Source organism: Cupressus sempervirens, chromosome 8, assembly GCF_028749045.1.
Source record: "Cupressus sempervirens isolate cs-2001-9-10 chromosome 8, ASM2874904v1, whole genome shotgun sequence".
In the NCBI taxonomy this organism is placed as follows: domain Eukaryota; kingdom Viridiplantae; phylum Streptophyta; class Pinopsida; order Cupressales; family Cupressaceae; genus Cupressus; species Cupressus sempervirens.
In genome coordinates, this window is record NC_143125.1 from 229,782,947 (window position 1) to 229,807,938 (window position 24,992).

General features: G+C 34.7%; 1 long non-coding RNA gene across 1 annotated transcript in view; it reads right to left on the reverse strand.

Moving 5' to 3' along the window:
* Positions 1-1,068: 1,068 nt before the first annotated feature.
* LOC149542336 (uncharacterized) overlaps positions 1,069-24,992 on the reverse strand; it is a 69,414-nt gene continuing 45,490 nt past the window's right edge. The window contains exon 2 of the long non-coding RNA XR_016355187.1: positions 1,069-1,485. This is a non-coding gene — a long non-coding RNA (uncharacterized LOC149542336). The remainder of the gene's footprint in view (positions 1,486-24,992) is intronic.

A 24,992-nucleotide genomic window follows, 5' to 3' on the forward strand; every position in this document is an offset into this window, starting at 1 on the left:
GTGGACCAAAGATAATATACGTAGATCTATACTTGATATGAACATTCCATCAAACTATGGGGTGTCTAGACAACAAATTTTGTTTTCTTGAGGGTGCTAGAAGATACCCATTCGATCATTGAGTTAGGATATGATAAAGTTAATTGGTGAAAGGGATTTTTTTTCATTGGACATCATGCACTTCAAGTTTCCATGGTGAGGGGGGGTGGGGTTTGCCAATTGATTTCCTAACATTAATTAACAATCTAGTTTATGACATAATAACTAGGTGATGTTATCTTTTCTGATTCACTTCCTATCCTCTAGGTGAGACATTATGTATGCAATTGTGTAACACAATTTTTGCATCGATGTTGTTATAATGGTTCCATCGTTGCTTTTGTGAAGGTGTTTTAGAACTAGGTATTTTAAATTTTTTATAATTCATTCACTATCCAACTTCTATAATGCATTACTATTTACCAATCCTTTATTATTATCTAGAAGTCATACCATTATGATTTAATGAAAATAAATAAGGAAATATAAAGGTCCAATTGAGAATTATGGTTCTAGTTCTTACCTTATCAACTATAAACCATTACTCTTAACTATGATTCTTGGTTTATACCTCCAATTAATAAATTTATGTTCTAACTAGAAAACATTATCTAGATACCAACTACTCTAATTATTACCATTTCATATACTTAACCATATATAATAGTTTCTTCCCAACTAACTAAATAAATCTTACAATTCCATGACAGTTTACATAACCACTAGCAAATCTATCATTCTTACAATTAAATTAAATAACCTAAGTGCCAACTTAATTATCCATAATAATTACCTTCACATTATTCATAACATAATTAATTATTTAAAAAAACATTTCCCCGAACCTTTATCCTATTCCTAACATGCTAGCCTCCCCATCCACGAACTACCAACATATGATCTTACACCCCCAACATTTTAATAAAAATCCCATTTAATTAAAACACATTCTTTCCACTACACATAACATGAAATAAACATAAAAAACAAATAAAATAAAATAAAATACTTGTATTAGAACTTGGAATCTAAGGATAATGGAAGAAAATCATTATATTTTAATAGCTTATTTTATATGCATGAATATTGGTTCATTTGGATTCCAAGTTCTAATAGATCCTTAGATGAGATAAATGCTATGCATGGTATGGATAATTTATTTTAGGGTCAAATGCCACCATGACCCAAAACCATAGATGACATGTCATTGCACGCAAAATCCACAAATGTCAAGTGACACATAAAAGCACATTTCACATCACCATGACATATCCTTAATGTATCTTTATGATTAAAAATTTCCTCATACAAGAAAACTTACACTACAAAGAAAAATACTTTCACAATGAGGTTTTTGAATCTTCCAAAGATTCACCTTGGTTAAACTCTGTTCACATAGGTTTGGAGTTTGTTCCCCCCAAAATTTCCATGGTTCCACTTCCTGCACTTTACACTCAAGCATTAGTGGTCCAAGGAGGCCATATAAAATATATATCATACATGCATATAATTCAAATGTTACGTAATCCATATTGACATAATTCAATTAAATTTCCTTTCCTAATCATTTCAAATAAATCCTTCAAAATGTTAAAATATCAAAATATGCATGTCATAAATCATCATAATCAAATTGACATTTATCTGCATATCACATCAAATCATAAATCATCATTATCAAGTTAACATTTATCTACATATCACACTAAATTATAAATCATCATTATAAAATTATCATTTGTTTGCATATCACATTAAAATCAAATTAACATTTCACATCCCATCATAATCTAATTCTATTCTACCATGTGTAAAATTACATCCATATTTGTTAGATCATTCCATACATAGTATCAAGTTCTTAGTACATATCATAAATGTGAAAGAATACTACAATGCCAAAATCAATAGATAAAACAAGCCACTATCTATCTAAGTCTTGAGTAACTATAAATATATCAAAGTCTCAAATATCAAAATGCAAGTAAAATATCTATGCTATGATGGGTTGGGGTGAGGTGTAGTGCCTACCCTCGTTCACATCTTTTCTAGACTCTTTGTTGCTATTATTATCAGACTTTGATGGATTAGTGGTATTGTTTTGAGACTATCTGACATTATGTTATGGATTCAGTTTTTATATGATGAGATCATTTAGACTTTACATTTCATGTATGTATGATGATCATTATATTTTTTTCAGTTATTGTTGATGATTAGTTAGATGGTTATTATTTCATGTGTTTTATTATGGATGCTTACCCCATACTTGCATGTGTATGGTGTGCGTATTTTCTTATTGTATGGCATTTCTAATGTGGTTAAGGAAGGGAGTCGTAGTCACCTGCTTAGTCAAGATCTACATGATGCACCACTTCCTGCCATTGCCTGTTTAGCTTTGCACTATATATATTGTATGTACATGCATGGTTTTTCTGCAGGTTGCAAGTACCAGGCATCGACTTCCCTGAATTGCCAGGATGAGCGTACCCTATTATACTATCTCAATGATAAGAGAAGGGAGGTAAATTCTCAAGTCCAAATCCCAAACCCTAAAACCATTTGTATTAGTGAGTTGGGACAAGTATCAGAGTTGAGCACCCACTGAATGTGTCGGATGACATATTTCATGATTTTTAATCCTTTAGACTGGTTTTGTATGAATTGACCCATGATGGGTTTTCATATTTTGTTATGAAGGTCTATGGTGAATTTTCTGTTAATTAAATATTAACAAATAGATTTAATTAATAAAATTAATTATTTGAGAAGATTAAATATCATGATTTTGATATTTTGATTATTATTAATTCAAGGAGAATTAATTGAGAGAAAAGAATTAAATAAAAAGAAAATTAGAAAATTAAAATAAATAATAATTATAAAATACTAATAAATTAATAAACAAATAATAATAATAAAAGTTATAAAAATTAAAATAAAAGTTATTAAATTAAAATGGGAGTTATAAATATTTAAATGGAAATTATTTAAAAATAATTGGAATTATAAGCTTGCTTGGAAATTAATGCAGTTCTCCATTTTTCATGTGTCAACAACACGGGGGTTAGTGCATCAATTGAGCACATGGTGTCTACAACCCTAGGGCTTATCAAAAAGGTTGGAAAAAGGCCCATGCCTAGTTGGTGACATCTTCCAGCTGGTTCTAGAAGCATTCTAGGGTTTTCCTGAGAGCTCTTTATATTCGGGCATTCCTTAGAAGCTTGGACATAGGGTGGAGAACAATTGAAGCATTGGAGGATTCGAGAATTCTGAAGAAGGGGAGCTTGCTCTGCGGGTTATCTGAGGGAGAGCGAGTTAGCATCAGAATCCGGGTAGATTCTTGTGTTTTCACTTATGCTACTTTTGCATCTTGCTTTTCCCTGTCTTCATCGTGTCTTCCATATGTCTTAATTATGCATTTTCAATTTGGGCAAATAAAATATATTTGAGGATTCTATATGATTAGATCTGAAAATGGCACGGGCTAGGGTTGCAATTCATGGACAAACCCATTAGAGTTAGTTATCAGAAATTTTTTAAAAGAACAAGTTTCATAAAGAGATTCTGAAAATGAAAGCTTGTATTCATAAATTATCATTTCTAAATATACTGTGATTCTGTATATTATATATATATATATATACATACATAGGTATATATATAATATGCTCATATGAATTAAAAGTCAGATACCCTTACTGTGGGTGGAAACGTTTTAATAAACGTATTTCGCAATTTATAAAATCGCGCTGCGATTGTATGTTTAAAAAAAAAAAATATTAATGCATGTTGGGTGGGGGTAGAATCGCACCCCGTACCTGTGCTCAGAGGGGTTGCGCGGTACCTGCTACGCAACGTACCCACGACAGTATCGGTCGCAGGGTACCCGCGGTAAGAGTCACATCAGTGATAGCCGACGACATGTTCAATTCGGTTTTGTTTAAAAGGAAAGTTTGTTATTCGATTTTTTTATTATTATGTGATATGAATCGAAATCAATAAAATTTGATTTTTTTTAAATGTGAAAATAAATATTATATATTATATATGTATGTATGTATATATTTAAATATAAATATATATATATGTATATATGTAATATATAAATATGTTATTAAAAGATTTAAATTTGTTGATAAAAGATTTAAGAATTCATCTTTATAATGATGAATAGTTTTGTAATTTTATAGTTTTAACTATTAAGATTTAATTAATAGTTTAAGATTATAAAATATATAAAGTACATGAAAAAATCAAGTTGGTGGAAACATTTTTAAATATTATAATTGGAAACTAAATTTTAGAGGGAACTTTTAATCTATTCAAAAATAGTACATGGGGAAAAACGTACATAAGGGATTCTTTAAATTCATTCTCTAAACTTGGAAACATAAACTGAAATTTGGCATTTGAATTTAAATTTGAACACTTAGCGAAACCAAAACATGTGTTTACATTGTGTATTCCTTATGTTAATATTTTGGGTTTTAGGTTGACTAGTGTTGACCAGTATAGGACGTCTACCAGAGGCTTGGGGGATTATGTGATTGTGATGTCATGATGATGTTTTATTTCTCGATCTTTATAAACCCAACCATGATTATGTGATGGAATGCTCTATGTATTGGTTGTGTATACTAATTGCTATAGTTGAGAATCTTATGTTTGAGACCCTTGACTTAACCATTATTTTTGGTAATCAATCAGTTATCCTTGGATATATTCTAGTCGCCATGATGGGACTAATATGTGGATTTATTCTTGATGGTGTCATGTGGTGACATGTATGACTCAACCATTTTGGAGTCTTCGATCAGTATGTTTTGAGATATTCTTGGTTGCTTGTTGAGAACCAAAGGATATGATGATCTATTTTGAGATATATTCTAGTTATTAAGAACCAATGGATACTTTGATTATCAGTGATACTTCAGTTGCTAATAGAGAGTTGTTGTAGTCATGATTTTCTATGGATATTGCTCATGGAGATTTGATGCTTTTATGCATATTTGATGATTTTATCATGGATATTTGATGATTTTTATTGTGGATATTTGATGATTTTTATGGAATTTCTTTATGATTATGATACCATGAGCATTAGGGTAGGATATCTGCATGTAGTGTCGGGAAGTGGCTTGCAATGGGGGTCGGGGCCCTAAGAGGCTGCCAGGGTAACTCATTGTAAGTTGGATTAATAAGTGATAACATTCACACTTAATACTAACTGAATGAACCTAAAAAGATAAGAGTTTTGGTTCTCGCCCATGCCTTGAGTTCTTGTATAGGCTAGGATGGGAGTAGAGAGAACGCATGGTTGCGACCTTGCATTCCATAGTATGCCTTGTCAGTATGAAAGGATACTAGTGGCTGCATGAGATCTGTATGGACCCGTGGAGTTTAGCTAACTGCCAGGGTAACTTGTATGAGATAAATGCGATGACACTTTCCCACTTGCATAGCAGGTTCCTACATGTCATTGTGTGTCTCTGGGAAGTAGATGTCTGTTTCGTGATTGGAACCTTTGAGTTAGTATACTTTTAGGATTCCTAGACTTTAGAGACTTGTGCTATGTGGTTTTGATAGCCTGTTTGGGACTTGAGATTATCTCCTTAGCACGGTGGGAGTGGACCACTTAGGTACCACACAGTCGGGTGGTAGTGTATTTTTCACTCTTATCATTTGAGATTCATTGAGATATCATGGCTGATGCGTCCTTCGTGATGGTGGATATGTATCCTTTCATTGATGATTAGTATATGTTAGATGATGTTATATTATGCTTATATCTCCATGTTAGATTAATTTCTACATATGATGTTGTATTTATTAGGAGTGACATTCCTACTATGTTAATACCGATGATCTCTTCGGTGATTTGGGATGTTACGCACAGAGGGATGGCTAGGGCCCATGATGGTCTAATGATGCTATTAACGGTTGGGAGGAACCGTGCACTTAGTTTATTTTATTTGATCTTTATGAATTTTATGATGAGGTATCATGAGTATCATGTGATTATCTTTACTTTGATGTATCATGGATTAGAATAGGATGATGTACCTTATTCTACATATGTATATTCTTTTAAGCCTTCATACCCTGTGACATGTACAGTGGATGAATGAGCAGTTGAATATGTAATAATTGAACATTGGACTCATCATTATTATTACATGTGGATGTTGTAATCATGTATGTAATTCACATTAAGGGATCTTAAAGAATGTAACCTGTTGTGCATATCATGTTTACTCTTTAGATGGACATTGCTGTTGCTTCCGTTAATGTGAATAAGTTTTATGTGGTATTTACTTTCAAAAAAAAAAAAAGTTACCAAACTTAGTGAAATTCTAGGTTAATTCTTTGGATCCCTTGGCAGGGCATTACATTTGGTATTAGAGCCCGAGTTTCTACATTGGGAGCTTTGGGTATTTTGGAACAAATAGAACTTGAACTAATAAGTATATCTCTTCAACTTGAAACTAGGTAAACTGAAATTTCACTTAGAGCTAAACATAGACTAAACTTAGTCTATTGTAACATGTGTGTTTTGATTGTAATAGTACTTTGTACTATTGCAAGATGGTATCTGGGACTAGGTCTTCTATTAGAGGCCGTGGTAGGGGCCATGGAAGAAGTCATGGTCATGGCAGAACTGTTAGTACCCATGAGTTTGCCCATGAGGGATCGGCTCATTTAGAGGGCAGGGAAGAGCACTCTAATAGACAGCAGGAAGAGAGCCATAGAGAGGACCAAGCTGAGTTTGAAGAGGTTGGTCTGAGACAATTGATGTAGACTATACTAGAACGTCTACCTCCTGTTCAAGAATAGCCTAAAGTACATTAGACAAAAAAAGAGCATAGACCCAGGTCTAGAAGTCCTCGAAAGGATCGTCAGAGGTCCATTGTGTCCACTCAGATGAAGGATCTTTCAAGATCCAAGGTTAAGCCTTTCAATGGGCAAGGTTCTGGTTATGTGGTTGAGTAGTGGCTTATTTCTCTCGACAAGATTTTTGCTATGCAAGACTTTGACAACAATGTTAAGGCAAGATTTGCGATCACCAATTTAGAGAACTTTGGGGCCACTTGGTGGAAAATTGAGGAGAAGAAGCTAGGGATCGATATGATCAGTGTCACTTGGGAACTATTTCTGGAGAGTTTCCGTGAACGATTCCTACCAGAGGAATGGAAATAGCAAAGGGCAGATGAATTTCATAATCTCAAGCAGTACACTATGTCAGTGACCGAGTATGAGCGTAAGTTTTATGAGCTCATGTCTTTTTCAGGGTTCAGTGAAAATTCAGCTCAGTTGACACAACACTTTATTAGGGGTTTGAACAATCGTATTATTGGGGGTGTCAAAGTATTTGAGCCAAAAACCCTCAAGGAAGTGGTTCATCGAGAAATTCTTGTTGAGAAAAGAATCAACCTTGGTCAAGGTGGTTTTGTAGGGGCGCCAGCAGTGTTAGGATCTAAAGGCAACTTCAATTCAGGTGGTAACAAGAAGCCTTTCTTTACTAAGGGGAAACAATTTCAACAACAGTCTCAGCAGATGCAACAATAAAAGGGATCAAATTCTCAGGCTCAAGGTGGTGGCAAAGGTTCTAACTTTAAGAACAACCGCAATACTCAACGCAATAAACAAAATCAGCCCAGTCAGCCAGCTTAGAGTAGTCAGTCGTTTGTCAGTAGGAATAGTTGACATCAATCAAATGTACCACCTATGGGTAGAGGATCTGGCAGGAATACAGAATGTTTTTCATGTGGACAGATTGGTCATTATGCAGCTCACTGTCCACAGTGAGCACCTTAGTTTTCAGGACCTAGGCCTATAGCTTCAGAGCCTATAGTTGGTGATGTAGGTAGAGCTCACAGAGTATTTGCAGCAGTTGATCACCGTCAGGCGGATCATCAGGGTATAGTGGTTGAGACCACAGGTTCTATTCGAGGTATATCTCTTTCAGTATTATTTGATTCAGGAGCTACAGACTCATTTATTTCACCATCTATAGTTTCTAAGTGTAAGCTAGATGCGGTGAAGCAAGATCATGGTTGGCAAGTGGAACTAGCCTCAGGTATCAAGGTCTCCACGAACTCTGTAGTTCATAAATGTGGGCTTAGCTTAGGAAGCTTTATATCTGTAGTGGATCTTTGAGTCATACCCCTTGGTTCCTATGATGTGGTTTTGGGCATGGATTGGCTTGTAACTCATAAAGCCAGTATAGATTGTAGGAAGAAGATTATTATGTGCCAAGATGACCAAGGGAATGATGTGAAGATAGTTGGGATACCAAGGCCTATATCTCTGCGGATGATTTCTGCTATGCAAATGAAGCGAAGTTTTCGTAAGGGATGTCAAATATTTTCTATTAGGGTAAATGATCTTGATGAGGAAGATCCTGTGAGGAAGACTTTAGATCACCCAATTTTGCAAGAGTATGCAGATGTTTTTCCAAGTGAGATTCCAGGCATGCCTCCAAAGAGGGATATCGACTTTAGCATTGATCTAGTTCCTGGAGTGGAGCCTATCTCTAAAGCTCCTTATCGCATGACTACATAGGAACTGGGAGAGCTACATCTTCAGTTAGAGGAACTTCTGGCTAAAGGGAGCATTCGACCTAGTGTATCACTATGGGGAGCTCCAGTGCTCTTTGTGAAGAAGAAAGACGGTTCCTTGCGCCTTTGTATCGACTATAGACAGTTGAACAAGGTGACTATTAAGAACAGGTATCCTTTGCCTAGGATTGATGACTTATTCAATCAGATCAAGGGGGCTACAGTTTTCTCCAAGATTGACCTTAAGTTAGGATACCACCAACTTCACATTAAGGAAGCTGATATTCACAAGATCACTTTTCGAACTCACTATGGGCATTATGAGTTCACAGTGGTACCTTTTGGGTTGACTAACGCTCCATGGATGTTCATGATTTTGATGAATGGTGTATTTTGATCATATCTTGACAAGTTTGTACTTGTGTTTCTTGATGATATATTGATATACTCTAAGAATTAGAAGGAGCATGGGGAACACCTACGGTTGGTATTGCAGTGTTTGAGAGACAACCAGCTTTATGCTAATGCAGCCAAGTGTGAATTCTTCAAATCAGAGATTCCATATTTAGGGCATGTCATCTCAGGTGATGGTATTTCAGTGGATCCTACAAAGATTTAGGCGATAATAGATTGGCCAACACCGACTAACGTGTCAGAGATTTGTAGTTTCATGGGCCTAGCAGGATATTAACGCAGATTTGTCCAAAACTTCTCTAGGATAGCATATCCTATCACTTCTCTTCAGAGGAAAGGAAAGAAGTTTGTGTGGACAGAGAAATGTGAGGAAGCGTTTCAGAAGCTCAAGGAGCTTTTGACTAGTGCATCGATTTTAGCAGTACCTGATCTAGAGGGAGATTTCATGGTGTGTACAGATGCTTCTCTTGAAGGGATTGGGGTAGTGTTGACGTAGAATGGACGGGTGATAGCATATGAATCACGCAAGCTCAAGGATCATGCATTAAATTATCCTAAGCATGATCTTGAGTTAGCAGCAGTAGTTCATGCTTTGATAAGATGGAGACATTTCTTGTTGGGGCATAGATTCGAGATACACACTGATCATCGCAGTCTTCAGTATATTTTTACTCAGCCTAATTTGAATGCTCGCTAGAGACGATGGATGGAGTTTCTATGCGAGTATGATTTTAAGGTTAAGTACATTCAGGGTAAGGAGAATGTGATGGATAGGAAGACATATTGGGAGGACTATCTCTATCTAGTGGAATTTGCTTATAATAATGGGTATCATAGTTCTATTGGCATGGCACCTTTCCAGGCATTGTATGGTCGTCCTTGTCGTACACCCTTGAGTTGGGACAACCTTGAGGATCAAATTCTATTGGGTCCTGAGATGCTTCGTGATATGGAGCAATAGGTAGTGCGTATCCGCGAGCATTTGACTACGGTACAGGATAGAGAGAAGAAGTATGCTGATGCTCATAGGACTGATAAGCAGTTTGCAGTGGGAGATAAGGTTTTCTTGAGAGTGCGATCACGAAAGAGTTCGATCCATTATGGAAAGGGTTCTAAGCTAGCACCTCATTTTGTTAGACCATTCGAGATTTTGGAGAGGATTGGCCCGGTTGCTTACCGCCTTGCTCTACCGCCCAGCCTAGCTCGCATTCATGATGTTTTCCATGTTTCAGTGCTTAGACAGTATATTCTTGATATTGTGCATGTCCTTGATTGGAATGCGTTGCAGGTAGAGGACGGGCAACTGGCTTTGGAGCCGGTTCATATTCTGGAGCAGTGGGAGATGACCCTCAGGGGTTGAACCATCAAGTAGGTAAGGGTCCAATGGGACCCTACTGATGATTCTTTAGCTACTTGGGAGGATATAGCTAGATTGAGGGAGTTATATCCCTACTTGTTTGTAGGCTTCCAGGAGTAAGCCTAATCCAAGGGGGGTTGGATGTAGTGCCTACCCTCGTTCACATCTTTTCTAGACTCTTTGTTGCTATTATTATCAGACTTTGATGGATTAGTGGTATTGTTTTGAGACTATCTAATATTATGTTATGGATTCAGTTGTTATATGATGAGATCTTTTAGACTTTACATTTCATGTATGTATGATGATCATTATATTGTTTTCAGTTATTGTTGATGATTAGTTAGATGGTTATTATTTCATGTGTTTTATTATGGATACTTACCCCATACTTGCATGTGTATGGTGTGCGTGTTTTCTTATTGTATGGCATTTCTGATGTGGTTAAGGAAGGGAGTCGTAGTCATTTGCTTAGTCGGGATCTACACGATGCACCACTTCCTGCCATTGCCTGTTTAGCTTTGCACTATATATATTGTATGTACATGCATGGTTTTTCTGCAGGTTGCAGGTACCGGGTATCGACTTCCCTGAATTGCCAGGATGAGCGTACCCTATTATACTATCTCAATGATAAGAGAAGGGAGGTAAATTCTCAAGTCCAAATCCCAAACCCTAAAACCATTTGTCCTAGTGAGTTGGGACAAGTATCAGAGTTGAGCACTCACTGAATGTGTTGGATGACATATTTCATGATTTTTAATCCTTTAGACTGGTTTTGTATGAATTGACCCATGATGGGTTTTCATATTTTGTTATGAAGGTCTATGGTGAATTTTCTGTTAATTAAATCTTAATAAATAGATTTAATTAATAAAATTAATTATTTGAGAAGATTAAATATCATGATTTTGATATTTTGATTATAATTAATTCAAGGAGAATTAATTGAGAGAAAAGAATTAAATAAAAAGAAAATTAGAAAATTAAAATAAATAATAATTATAAAATACTAATAAATTAATAAACAAATAATAATAATAAAAGTTATAAAAATTAAAATAAAAGTTATTAAATTAAAGTGGGAGTTATAAATATTTAAATGGAAATTATTTAAAAATAATTGGAATTATAAGCTTGCTTGGAAATTAATGCAGTTCTCCATTTTTCATGTGTCAACAACATGGGGGTTAGTGCATCAATTGAGCACATGGTGTCTACAACCCTAGGGCTTATCAAAAAGGTTGGAAAAAGGCCCATGCTTAGTTGGTGACATCTTCCAGCTGGTTCTAGAAGTATTCTAGGGTTTTCCTGAGAGCTCTTTATATTTGGGCATTCCTTAGAAGCTTGGACATAGCGTGGATAGTGTGGATAGCATGGAGAACAATTGAAGCATTGGACAATTTAGGAATTCTGAAGAAGGGGAGCTTGCTCTGCGGGTTATCTGAGGGAGAGTGAGTTAGCATTAGAATCTAGGTAGATTCTTGTGTTTTCACTTATGCTACTTCTATATCTTGCTTTTCCCTGTCTTCGTCATGTCTTCCATATGTCTTCATTATGCATTTTCAATTTGGGCAAATAAAATTTATTTGAGGATTCTATATGCTTAGATCTGAAAATGGCACAGGCTAGGGTTGCAATTCATGGACAAACCCATTAGAGTTAGTTATCAGAAATTTTTTAAAAGAACAAGTTTCATAGAGAGATTCTGAAAATGAAAGCTTGTATTCATAAATTATCATTTCTAAATATACCGTGATTCTGTATATTATACACACACACACACACACACACACACACACACACACAATATGCTCATATGAATTAAAAGTCGGATACCCTTACTATGGGCGGAAACGTTTTAATAAACATATTTCGCAATTTATAAAATCACGCTGCGATTGTATGTTTAAAAAAAAAAATATATTAATGCATGTTTGGGTGGGGGCGGAATCGCACCCCGTACCCGTGCTTAGAGGGGTCGCGCAGTACCTACTACGCAGCGTACCCGTGACAGTATCAGTCGCAAGGTACCTGCAACAAGAGTCACATCAATGACAATCGACAGCATGTTCAATTCGGTTTTGTTTAAAAGGAAAGTTTGTTATTCAATTTTATTATTATTATGTGATATGAATCGAAATCAATAAAATTCGGTTTTTTTAAAATGCGAAAATAAATATTATATATTATATATGTATGTATGTATATATTTAAATATAAATATATATATATGTATATATGTAATATATAAATATGTTATTAAAAGATTTAAATTTGTTGATAAAAGATTTAAGAATTCATCTTTATAATGATGAATAGTTTTGTAATTTTATAGTTTTAACTATTAAGATTTAATTAATAGTTTAAGATTATAAAATATATAAAGTACATGAAAAAATCAAGTTGGTGGAAACGTTTTTAAATATTATAATTGGAAACTGAAGTTTAGAGGGAACTTTTAATCTATTCAAAAATAGTACATGGGGAAAAATGTACATAAGGGATTCTTTAAATTCTTTCTCTAAACTTGGAAACATAAACTGAAATTTGGCATTTGAATTTAAATTTGAACACTTAGCGAAACCAAAACATGTGTTTACATTGTGTATTCCTTATGTTAATGTTTTGGGTTTTGGGTTGACTAGTGTTGACCAGTATAGGACGTCTACCAGAGGCTTGGGGGATTATGTGATTGTGATGTCATGATGATGTTTAATTTCTCAATCTTTATAAACCCAACCATGATTATGTGATGGAATGCTCTATGTATTGGTTGTGTATACTGATTGTTATAGTTGAGAATCTTATGTTTGAGACCCTTGACTTAACCATTATTTTTGATCATTGATCAGTTATCCTTGGATATATTCTAGTCGCCATGATGGGACTAATATGTGGATTTATTCTTGATGATGTCATGTGGTGACATGTATGACTCAACCATTTTGGAGTCTTCGATCAGTATGTTTTGAGATATTCTTGGTTTCTTGTTGAGAACCAATGGATATGATGATCTATTTTGAGATATATTCTGGTTATTAAGAACCAATGGATACTTTGATTATCAGTGATACTTTAGTTACCAATAGAGAGCTGTTGAAGTCATGATTTTCTATGGATATTGCTCATGGAGATTTGATGCTTTTATGCATATTTGATGATTTTATCATGGATATTTGATGATTTTTATTGTGGATATTTGATGATTTTTATGGACTTTCTTTATGATTATGATACCATGAGCATTAGGGTAGGATATCTGCATGTAGTGTCGGGAAGTGGCTTGCAATGGGGGTCGGGGCCCTAAGAGGCTACCAGGGTAACTCATTGTAAGTTGGATTAATAAGTGATAACATTCACACTTAATACTAACTGAATGAACCTAAAAAGATAAGAGTTTTGGTTCTCGCCCATGCCTTGAGTGCTTGTATAGTTTAGGATGGGAGTAGAGAGAACACATGGTTGGGACCTTGTATTCCATAGTATGCCTTGTCAGTATGAAAGGATACTAGTGGCGACATGAGATCTGTATGGACCCATGGAGTTTAGCTAACTGCCAAGGTAACTTGTACGAGATAAATGCGATGACACTTTCCCGCTTGCATAGTAGGTTCCTACATGTCATTGTGTGCCTCTGGGAAGTAGATGTCTGTTTCGTGATTGGAACCTTTGAGTTAGTATACTCTTAGGATTCCTGGACTTTAGAGACTTGTGCTATGTGGTTTTGATAGCCTGTTTGGGACTTGAGATTATCTCCTTAGCACGGTGGGAGTGGACCACTTAGGTACCACGTGGTCGGGTGGTAGTGTATTTTTCACTCTTATCATTTGAGATTCATTGAGATATCGTGGCTGATGCATGCTTCGTGATGGTGGATATATATCCTTTCATTGATGATTAGTATATGTTAGATGATGTTATATTATGCTTATATCTGCATGTTAGATTACTTTCTACATATGATGTTGTATTTATTAGGAGTGACATTCCTACTATGTTAATACCGATGATCTCTTCGGTGATTTGGGATGTTATGCACGGAGGGATGGCTAGGGCCCACGATGGTCTAATGATGCTATTAACGGTTGGGAGGAACCATGCACTTAGTTTATTTTTTTTGATATTTATGACTTTTATGATGAGGTATCATGAGTATCATGTGATTATCTTTACTTTGATGTATCATGGATTAGAATAGGATGATGTACCTTATTCTACATATGTATATTTTTTTAAGCCTTCATACCCTGTGACATGTACAGTGGATGAATGAGCAGTTGAATATGTAGTAGTTGAACATTGGACTCATCATTATTATTACATGTGGATATTGTAAGCATGTATGTAATTCACGTTAAGGGATCTTAAAGAATGTAACCTATTGTGCATATCATGTTTACTCTTTAGATGGACATTGTTGTTGCTTCCGTTAATGTGAATAAGTTTTATGTGGTATTTACTTTAAAAAAAAAAAAAAGTTACCAAACTTAGTGAAATTCTAGGTTAATTCTTTGGACCCCTTGGCGGGGCATTACATGAGGCCTGACAAAATGCAGGCCTTAGATCCTCACTTACACTTCAACATGGTCATTATCTACAAAATTATCTTGGAATGAATATGAGATTATTCATTCGAGTAAATCCAATAGTTTGACCTGTTGCCTTCTAACTAGAAGGATTTTTCCTTTTCTCTTAGAACAAAAAGCAGGCAATCAGGCCTTTAGAAGGAAGGATTTTAACCTATATGAGATATGCAAGATTAATCTAGATGAGAATGCATTGTTAAGCTAAAAAATGAAGAAACATATTATGCTAAATGGATGCATTTTAAACTAGTATGAAATTGATATGCAAGAATATTAAGCTAAGAATACAAGAGAAAATGAGTAGATATTTCAACATAAGTTTGACACAATTTCTAATTTTCTACCTACATAATGAGGAATAGAGAGCTTCTTTTATAGAATCCAAGAGGTGATCGATAATCAAGATTAATCAGAATGGACGATCAAGATTGAAGAGGAGAGTTAGTCGTAAAGGAAACTTCCTCATGAAAAGGGAATTAACCAGTTGCCTTTGAGTGATAAAAAGAGTTAATTTCCTACCTTTTCAGTGATAAAAGGAGTCAATTGATTCTTTTTTGAGTGATAAAAGGAGTTGACTGATTTCTTTTTAAGTGATAAAAGGAGTTAACTGATTCCTTTTTGAGTGATAAAAGGAGTTAATTGATTCCTTTTTGAGTGATAAAAGGAGTTAATCCCTTTTCAAGAATATTTAATTTAATAAAACAGAATATGACCTCATAAATGAATAACTTTAATTAATTGAATAATTAAATTCAATAATTAAAAGGAGAGATATCTTATTAAATTAAATGTATTTAATTCCTTTGTACATTAGCTAAAGAGGTAATTTTAATTAAATTAAAATAAAATAGTTATAATTATATTAACTTAAATCAATAGGTTTATGTAGCTAATTTGAGTTGATATTTAAGAATTAAATAAATATTGTGATTAATGCAAATTAGGGTTTTTATAGCATTTGACACCTAGGTCAATTAGCAATCATAAGAATTAGAATTGCCTAGTAAAATATGACTTGGGAATAGTTGAATAAACCAAAGTTGGTTGATATGGAAATGTGCCAATTTTGGGGTATTATATTTGCCCCTCTTTGAATGAATGTGTGAGCAGCATGTTTGACTCAAAGAAATTAGAAGTATGATGCAAACATTAAGAAATGAGATTGGTTCCAAAATTGATGCTATGAAGACCAATTGATAGGCTTTTAAAGGTTATCTCTAGAACAAAGCTTAATCTTAAGGAATTTAGACAGAACACCTAAATACCTAGATTAACAAGCTTTTAAAGATTATCTCCAGAATGGAGGTTAATCTTAAGGAATCTAGATAGAACACTTAGATACCTAGATTGATAAGCTTTTAAAGATATCTCTAGAATGAAGCTTAACCTTAAGGAATCTAGATAGAGCAGCCACATACCTAGATCAATAAAAGAGCTAACAAGACCTATCATGAGTTGTAGAATCATCCCAAAAATGAGGCTTGATCCTCAGGAGTCAGGGTTCAAACTATCCTGATACCAATCCATTGAACTCTGACAAGAACTGTTATAAGATTGATCAGCTGATCAAAAGATAAGATAGATGGAAAATGATGCTAGGTAGAGGGGACAAGATGCCTTGAGTGATGAGATGCCTCGAGTGGTGAGGAAATAAGATTTAGATTGAGTTGAAATTCAAATTCAATGATGTAATCATCCTGCCCTCTTAGGAGTGAAATTGAAGTAGAACACATTATAAATATGATGTAGAGCAATATATCAAGACATATAGAATAAATATGAGATTCTAAGGAATAAAGAAAAGATTAGAATGATCTAAAGAAAAATTGGAGTCAATCCGAAGGGATTTTGAGGTCCAAAAGACCAAGTTTGACTAGAGTTGACTTGGGTTGATTTTTTCCAAAAAATTGAATTTTTTTGAAGAAAATGTGATTTGAAAAGATTCCAACATTCAAAAAGTATAAAAAAGATAGACTGCACAAGCATTTGATCACATCGGTCCCAAAATTTTAAAATATGATTTTGAGCTATTTAAGTGTGTCAGATTTAGAATTCAATCCCAAAAATGGATTCATAGCCAAATTAGCTAGGGGATGATGAATCAGTCATTTGTGCAGTTGTGAAGAAATGTGTTACTTTGAAGAAGTCAACAATTCCTCATCACAAAGGATGTAAGTATATTTGCAATCAAACCATGTGCTTATGCAATGCAATCCTATGCTAGATGTAACCTTAAACTTGATGCAAGCCTAGGTTTAGTTACCAAGCTTCAATAATTATCATCATTGAGCATCTAGCGAATCCCTGATGTCATATAATCCCCACTAAAATTACAATCATAGGAATATGAATGGGACATCTGTTCTAGTTTTTTTTAGGATTAACTGTAAGCATTTGAGGCACAAGAAGCCAAAATGACTAGAACATTTTTCCCTTTTAATGTAGCAAGTTAAGATAAGAATCAAGGTATAAATGCTAGGACGACCAAAATGTTTCTTACATGTAGACACACAAGACACATGAGAGATTCTTCTCATGCTAAGTAATCAGTAATTATTCTGTCCACAACAACCCTTATGTTCGAAACTTGAGACAAAAGTGTGCTAAGTATACTTGCAATGACCTATATGTTCACTTAGTAGGATGAGTATTAGTATTTACTGTAGCATAGAGAATTAACTCAAAAAATTAATGACAAGAACCAACCTTACTAATTTATCCATATAAAAGGAGTTGAGGTACATGCAGCCATCCAATACAAGATGGAGACTCTTATAGTGGACACCCCTCTTTATATGGTTGCTTCATATCATTGGAACTAGACCAAAATAGAAAGCAAAGAAAAGATCATGACCCTTTTCCTCACTTCTCTAGTTGAAAGTGACATCATCAACATGCTCAAAGAGACACGATAAAGAAAAAAGTAAAACAAACAAAGAAAAGCTCAACATATTCCAAATAATTTCATCATTTCGAGTTCAATTTCTGTGTTATAGGATTGATGTCAAGTGTCAATGTTTAGAACATGTTTGAAAGAAATCTCTTTAGTAGGGTGACAATAATCGATAGACATAGTTAGAGAAACTAGTGACTAAAGTCAAAGAGGAATCTTTAGTAAGAAGAATCTTGGTAGGAACTGAGTGATAGTAGATAGACACAATTAGAACAATTGGCGATTGATGTGAGAGAGATCTTCCATGAGAGGAATCTCAAAAAGTGATAGAAGTGATAGTAGGAAAATGCAGTTAGAACAACTGGTGACTGATTCAAGAGAGATCTTCCATGAGAGGAATCTCAAAAAGTGACACTAGTGATAGTGGGCAGACACAATTAGAACAACTAGTGACTGTTGGAAGAGATTATCCATGAGAGGAATCTCAAAAAGTGACACTAGCAATAGTAGGTAGATGCAAGTTACAACAACTAGTGACTGACGCTTAAGAGATTCCTATGACACTATAGGGTGTTGCCCTTGAGTTATGACAAGATTCAATCCATGGATACATGAATAAAAGTAGCAAACTAAAGTAGGAAAGCAACTATACATGAGCAAGAAGATGCACTACGAGATATAGAATTGGAAACAAGAGACACCTATTTACCATGTTTTCACCTTCTTGGAAAAGATTCTATTTTTGCTACCATGATGTCCATTTCCAAGTTTCCATCAATGACACTTTTTCCTTTTTCAATTTTTCTTTTGTATTTTTCACTTTTTTTTATTTTTTTGTGATTTTTTGAATTTTCCATTTTTTGGTATCACCAAGGCACCTATTGCTAGGTTTTCACCAAGGTAACAAATTTTTTTAGGACTTTTTTAAATTTTTAGATTATTTTCAGGACATTTAGATATATAAAAAGAGCTTTTAAAATTAGATTAGCTATAGAACCGCTTCAGGTGAAGAGTTTTGATGGGCTCCTTGAGCACCTCTCCCTTGGCTATAGAAAGTTGTAAGCACTAGATCCAAAAACTTTAGTGACTATGTAGGGACCAAGCCAGTTGGGTTTGAACTTCCCCTTTTGTACCCTTTATTTCTAATTCTTAGGGTTTTCTCTGAGAACAAGATCACCTAGTTGGAAGTTCTGTGGCTTAACTTTCTTATTGTAACTTCTTGACATATGTTGTTGATAAGCTCAAAGATGATCACACACGACTTGCTGAAGTTCATCTTCTTGGAATTATGATATATTTGTCATTAGTGCAAACACTTATTCAATTCTGAATGCTTATCTAGCTCTTTACTTAGCCTATAGTTTATACTGAGCATTCAATGGTTACCTTATAAGTTTAGTAGTTAAATAGTTCTCACCGAGCATTCTAGAGGATATTGAGTGAATGAGAAGTTCAATAGTGTTTACCTAGTGAAAAAGGTAAACAAAGGACTCGATGTTTACTGAGTGAAAAAGGTAAACAAAGGAATCAGTTTTTACCGAGTGAAAAAGGTAAATGAAGGACTCAATGTTCACCAAGCAAAGCAAGGTAAATGAAGAAGTTAGTTTCTACCAAGTGACACTATATCTACTGAGTCACCAATGGCTATCGAGTTCTAAGTGATGTTGTGTGGCTAGTATGAATTGAACCTCTACTTCTACCAAGTGCATGATGATGCCGAGTAACATAGTGGATGTCGAGTATCAGAAGGTCACCGAGTTAGCTTGAGGAACCCGAGTTTTCTACTATTTGGCCGACTCAGTAATGTTTTGTTCACTTGTGTTTTGGCCAACCTTGCAATTGTAAATATTGGAATAGTATATTATATGATATCATTTGCAATATGACATGTGTGTGTGAAAAGAAAGGGTATTGATGTTCACATGTAAAGAAGGTATTGCTATATTTTGAGAAAAGTGAACACAAATCAGTAGTAGATTAAAAGGAATACAACAAGGTCAACATAGGAGCAGAATAGTTATATCTATCACATCAAGTGATCAATGCAAAATGAATCTTATCAGCAAATAGTTGTAAGTAGATCCACTACTTCATCCTAATAGGTGAATCAGTTTATAAATCCTTTAATAGGGTAGACTTAATAGTCTTTTTGTAAATCTCCTAACAGAGTGCATACTTTACTGTATGCTTGGAAATCCTCTAACAAGGTGGATCTAGCAGTCCTACTTGCTCCTAATAGGGTAGATCACTAGAAGTGATTATTGTAAGCCTTAACAAGCCAACTTTATACTGTAGTATTGAAGTTTTGTGGACATCATCCTCACCCCAGTTTTACTTTCTATTTGGAAGGTTTCTGGGTCACCAAATCTCTGTGTATATGTGCAATAAATGTTTAATCTTTCATTTATACAGTAGATTAGATGAATGAATGATGAATGGTTAAAATTCTGAATTGCTTAAAATTTTTATAAGTTACTGATTCACCCCTCCCCTCTCAGTAACCTATCTTATCCTAAATATTTCCAACAATTGGTATCAGAGCTTTGTGGTTCTCAGGATAAAGTTTGACAACTTGAGCAAAGATCAAGGACAATGGAGATATTCAGACTTGACAAATCTATTGAAAATGAAAAGATAGATCTTCAAATGGCCATGGCTCAACTCAAAGAAGCAAAGGAGCATCTTTCTCAATCTCTAAAAAGAAGAAAGGAACTTGCAAGACAAATGAATGATCATCAGTATTTTGAAGAAAAGATTGAAGACCTTTTACCATCAAGCAGTTCAAATGAAACTAATGAAGTAATCAAGGAACTCCTAGCAAAGAATGGTTCTCTACAGGAAGAAGTAAGAAAGCTTAAAAGAGAACAAGAAATCTAATCCATTAGGCTATGTGAAGTTTTTGAATAGAGAAACAAAGAAAATGAAGACTTAGAGGTAAGAAATATTCAATCCCTTCAGCATGAAGATCTTGTAGGTCAACTATCTAATGCAAATGAAGAAATTATGAATCTAAGATTTGAGAATGAAAGTTTGAGAAATGATTTAATCACTAAAAGACAAATCAATGCAAGCTTACAAAGTGATCTGAGATCTGAAAGACAAATCAATGAAAGTTTGGAAAATGACTTGATCACTGAAAGGAAAGTCAATGGAAGAATGATGAAATCTCAAATAGACATAAACCAATTGAATCAACAAAATGAGCATAATCTTCATAGACAAAAAGCTAAAACTAGTCTTGGATACAAGGAAGAAGGTGAATCCTCCAAACAAGGTGCTCAAAGAAATCAAAGACCCACTTGCAATCATTGTGGCAAGATAGTTCATACATCAAACAAATTTTGGAGTAGTGGAAAGGAAAAATTCAATGGTAAATGCTTCAACTGCAATCAGCATGGTCACAAAGCTAATGAATGCAAAGAGAAACCAAAATTTGAAGGCAAATGTCACAAATGCAAGAAAAAAGGTCACAAAGCATCTAAATGTAAATAAAAAACATACAATCTAGTAGAACAAATGATCAAAGCAATATTTGGTTGGGACTACAATACTTGGTGCAGGTGTCACTATTGTGGAGAATATGGACACATTGGGATAAACTGTGCAAGACATCACCTAAGAAAGAAGGATACAACCATAAGATGTTACACATGTACTGAACATGGCCATATAGCCAAGAATTGCATGAATATTGGAAGAATTGAAGATAAAAAGAAAGCTAAAGCTGATAATATTCAGAAGCAGATGAGACAATAGTGGATTCCTAAATCTATCGAGCAAGATAGTTCAAGTGATGGCAATGTCACTCATGAAGTGGGTGACTCCACCAATTCCAATTAGATTTAAGAAGAATCAAGAACTGCATCTTCTAGCCATATCTTAAGTAGTTCTAGAGTGAAAGAGTGCAAATGATCAAATCAGTATCTCAGATACAAGGACCAAAGAAAAGTTATCATTCACCTTGTTGCATCTACTGAGCAAGGTTGGTTAAAGACCTTATCGAGCTAGGTCGAGAATATCAAAGATTTTGTTTGACCACCAAGTTGCAAGGTTTTACTGAGTAAATCAATGATAGACTGGAAAGCACTATGTCATCTCAGCTACCTTCATACCACATTAATGACAATATTTCCATCAAAAGGGAAGAATTTGATTTCATTTTTCACTGCAACTTAAGAATACTCAGAGCTAAAAGATTTCTAGTTGCATGCCAGTGATTCCAAGAAATTTGAAGCAAAGTTCCTATGAAGAATTTGTTTAAAGAATTTATCATCCACTGAGCAGCAATGGCATCCACAAGCACTAGTAGCAGCAAGGCGAAGAGCAATTCTAAAATGCTCGTGAAAGGAGTCGAATGGAAAGCCCCAAAATTCAAACTTGTGCCTGCAATTGCTGAATCACTTGATCCACTCAGAGCTCAATCGCAAATACCACCTAAGGTACTTCTTATTAATGATATTCAAGCTCATTTCAAATGCACTATTCAATAAATTGGTACATTAGATATGGACAATGCCCTAGGTCAATTATGTGTTGATGGAGCTCTAAAATCTGAGCATAAACACTTAGAAGAAACATGCTTGACCCACATTACACACCTACCAAGGAACTTCCAAGTTAAATGGGTGAAATATGTTTTGAGTCATATACATAATGGTCAGTTGTGGTTGGAGCAACCTGAATTGATAACCAAGAAGATGATTCATAAGATCACAGGTTTGCCTATGCTTAGCAAAGCCAAAACCACTAAAACCCTAGGTCAAGATGAGTTGCAAAAGAAAACCCTAATAGAATGGGATGGAAGAGGACTAAAGCTTAACAATATATCTGACATGGAACTCAGATTTGGAATTTATGTTATTGCATATAAACTATATAGTTTTAGTAGATTGAATAGTGTACCATGTGAGGCTATGGATTTAGCATTCAAGATAGTAAAGAAAAATCTGGAATATGACTTGGAAGACTTACTGTTGAAAAAGTTAAACAAGAATATGGAAAGTATTAGGAATTCAAAGAATGACCCTTGTAAATTTGGCTCTTTGTTAATTTTCTTATTCTTCTATGTGCAAAAATTCTTTCCATCAAAAGGAATAGTAGTATGGGGAAAAGACATTCCTATTCTATATCAGATTAATGAGTTTATAGCAGAAATGGGTGAAAATTTTGAGAAAGTCATGGATAACTATTTTGAAGACTTCAAGGAGAGGATGAATAATAGGTTCAAGATTCCTCCTAATCTTTTTGAGGATTATAAAGATGATGTATGCTTCATGGTTGACTGTGATAAAGTGTACATATAGAAAGTCATACCCCGAGTGGCATGGGCAAAACCATTGTCTTATGAATTAAATATTGATGAACCAAGAGACATCATTGAGGCATTGGTGAATGAACCAGCTATTCCTAACATTCCTGCCTTTGGAACTTATGAGGAAGCTAAGGCTAGAATTGAGCTTGAAATCAAGCTACCATAGGCCATAAGCAAAGGTGAGAGGAAGATAGCTAAATTAAAAACTGCAACTGGTCCTCTCATGCTAATAGAAGGAAAAGGCGAGGACGAAGAAGATGATGAAGAACAAGGAGAAGAAGAAGAAAAAGAAAAACAAAAATTTGAAGAAGAACCTCCAAAGAAGAAAGGTAAGGCAATAATTACCAAACCTAAGAAGAAGCCTACTGTAGTATTCACAATAAGAACCAGAAAAGGCTAGCAAGAACCTATACTGGTTAGGCCTCCACCTATATTTGAGGAAAGACTCAAACAATTGGAAGAAGAAGTTGGCATAAAAAATTTCAAGGCATTGAAATTTGAAACAAGAACAGATGTTGAGAAAATGCAGATTGAGGAACTAGTACTCAACAAGATGGGTAAATGGAAATACTCCCCAGACCAGCTTGCCTCCCAAATCTCAAAAGAACTATTGGAGAGATTACAACCAAGATGGGAGTTAGCCACCCAAATGGTAAAAGAATTTTATGAGCAATCTCTAAAGAATCTTCAACCAAGTCTCACTGGAGCATAAATAAAGACTGCAATGAAAAACCATGAAAGTATAATGATGATCAGATTCCACACCTATTTGATTTTAATCAAAGACATTGAGCATGTTGTAAATGATGAAACAAACATGTGGAAAAATATCTATCATCTGCATAAGCCCAGTGAAGACCCAATAGAAATCAAGGATGATGATAGCAGTGATGGTGATGATTTTGATAACACTCCATCCATTATAGTCTCACCAGGAGAGCTGCATGCATTAATGGAAGTAGACAAGGAGGAAGAAGCTGAAGAGAAAGATAAGGAGGAAGATGATCTAGTAAAAATTGCAACAATAGTTATTGCATCCCTTCCTCACTCTCCACCTAAAAATATGACATCATCAAGGTTGGAGTCAGCTTCAACATGTTGGATAACATCTACATCAGATTTATCATCTACACCTGCCACATCATAGCTCTAGGTATCATCAATGGAAGTGTCTACCACTTCATCTACTGAGTTGCAGCCCTCTTCTTCAACTACTGAGCCAACCTCCTTAGCTCCATCATCTTCAGTTGGTATAATGGTATGCTCTACAATTTTGTTAGTTCTAGCTTGTTCTACAATTTTTTCAGCATTATCTACATCTACTTCAAATCCAGTTTGTTCAGATATTGCATTACCAAGTGTATCATCATTAGTTCTGATGAATGAATGATGAATGGTTAAAATGCTGAATTGCTTAAAATTTTTATAAGTTACTGATTCACCCCTCCCCTCTCAGTAACCTATCTTATCCTAAATATTTCCAACACATCTAATAATACTAGCTCTTGAAGCCAAGATATTCTATAGTTATTGCTAGTAATGAGGCCCTTCATGGAGATTCTGAAAGTAGGAATCTCAACCTTAATTAGAAGCACAACATTTGCTTCATATACTAAAACAAAGGGCATTATACCCATTGGAGTTTTGATACTTGTTTAGTAAGTGCATAAAGCCAGATTAATTTGAAGGTGCCAGTCCTTTCTAGATTTACTAACTTTGTGATGCAAAATCTTAAGGATCACCTTATTGGATGCTTTTTCTTGACCATTACCAAGGGCATAATAAATAGAAGACCAATTTGCATGATTATGAACTTTTTATACAACTC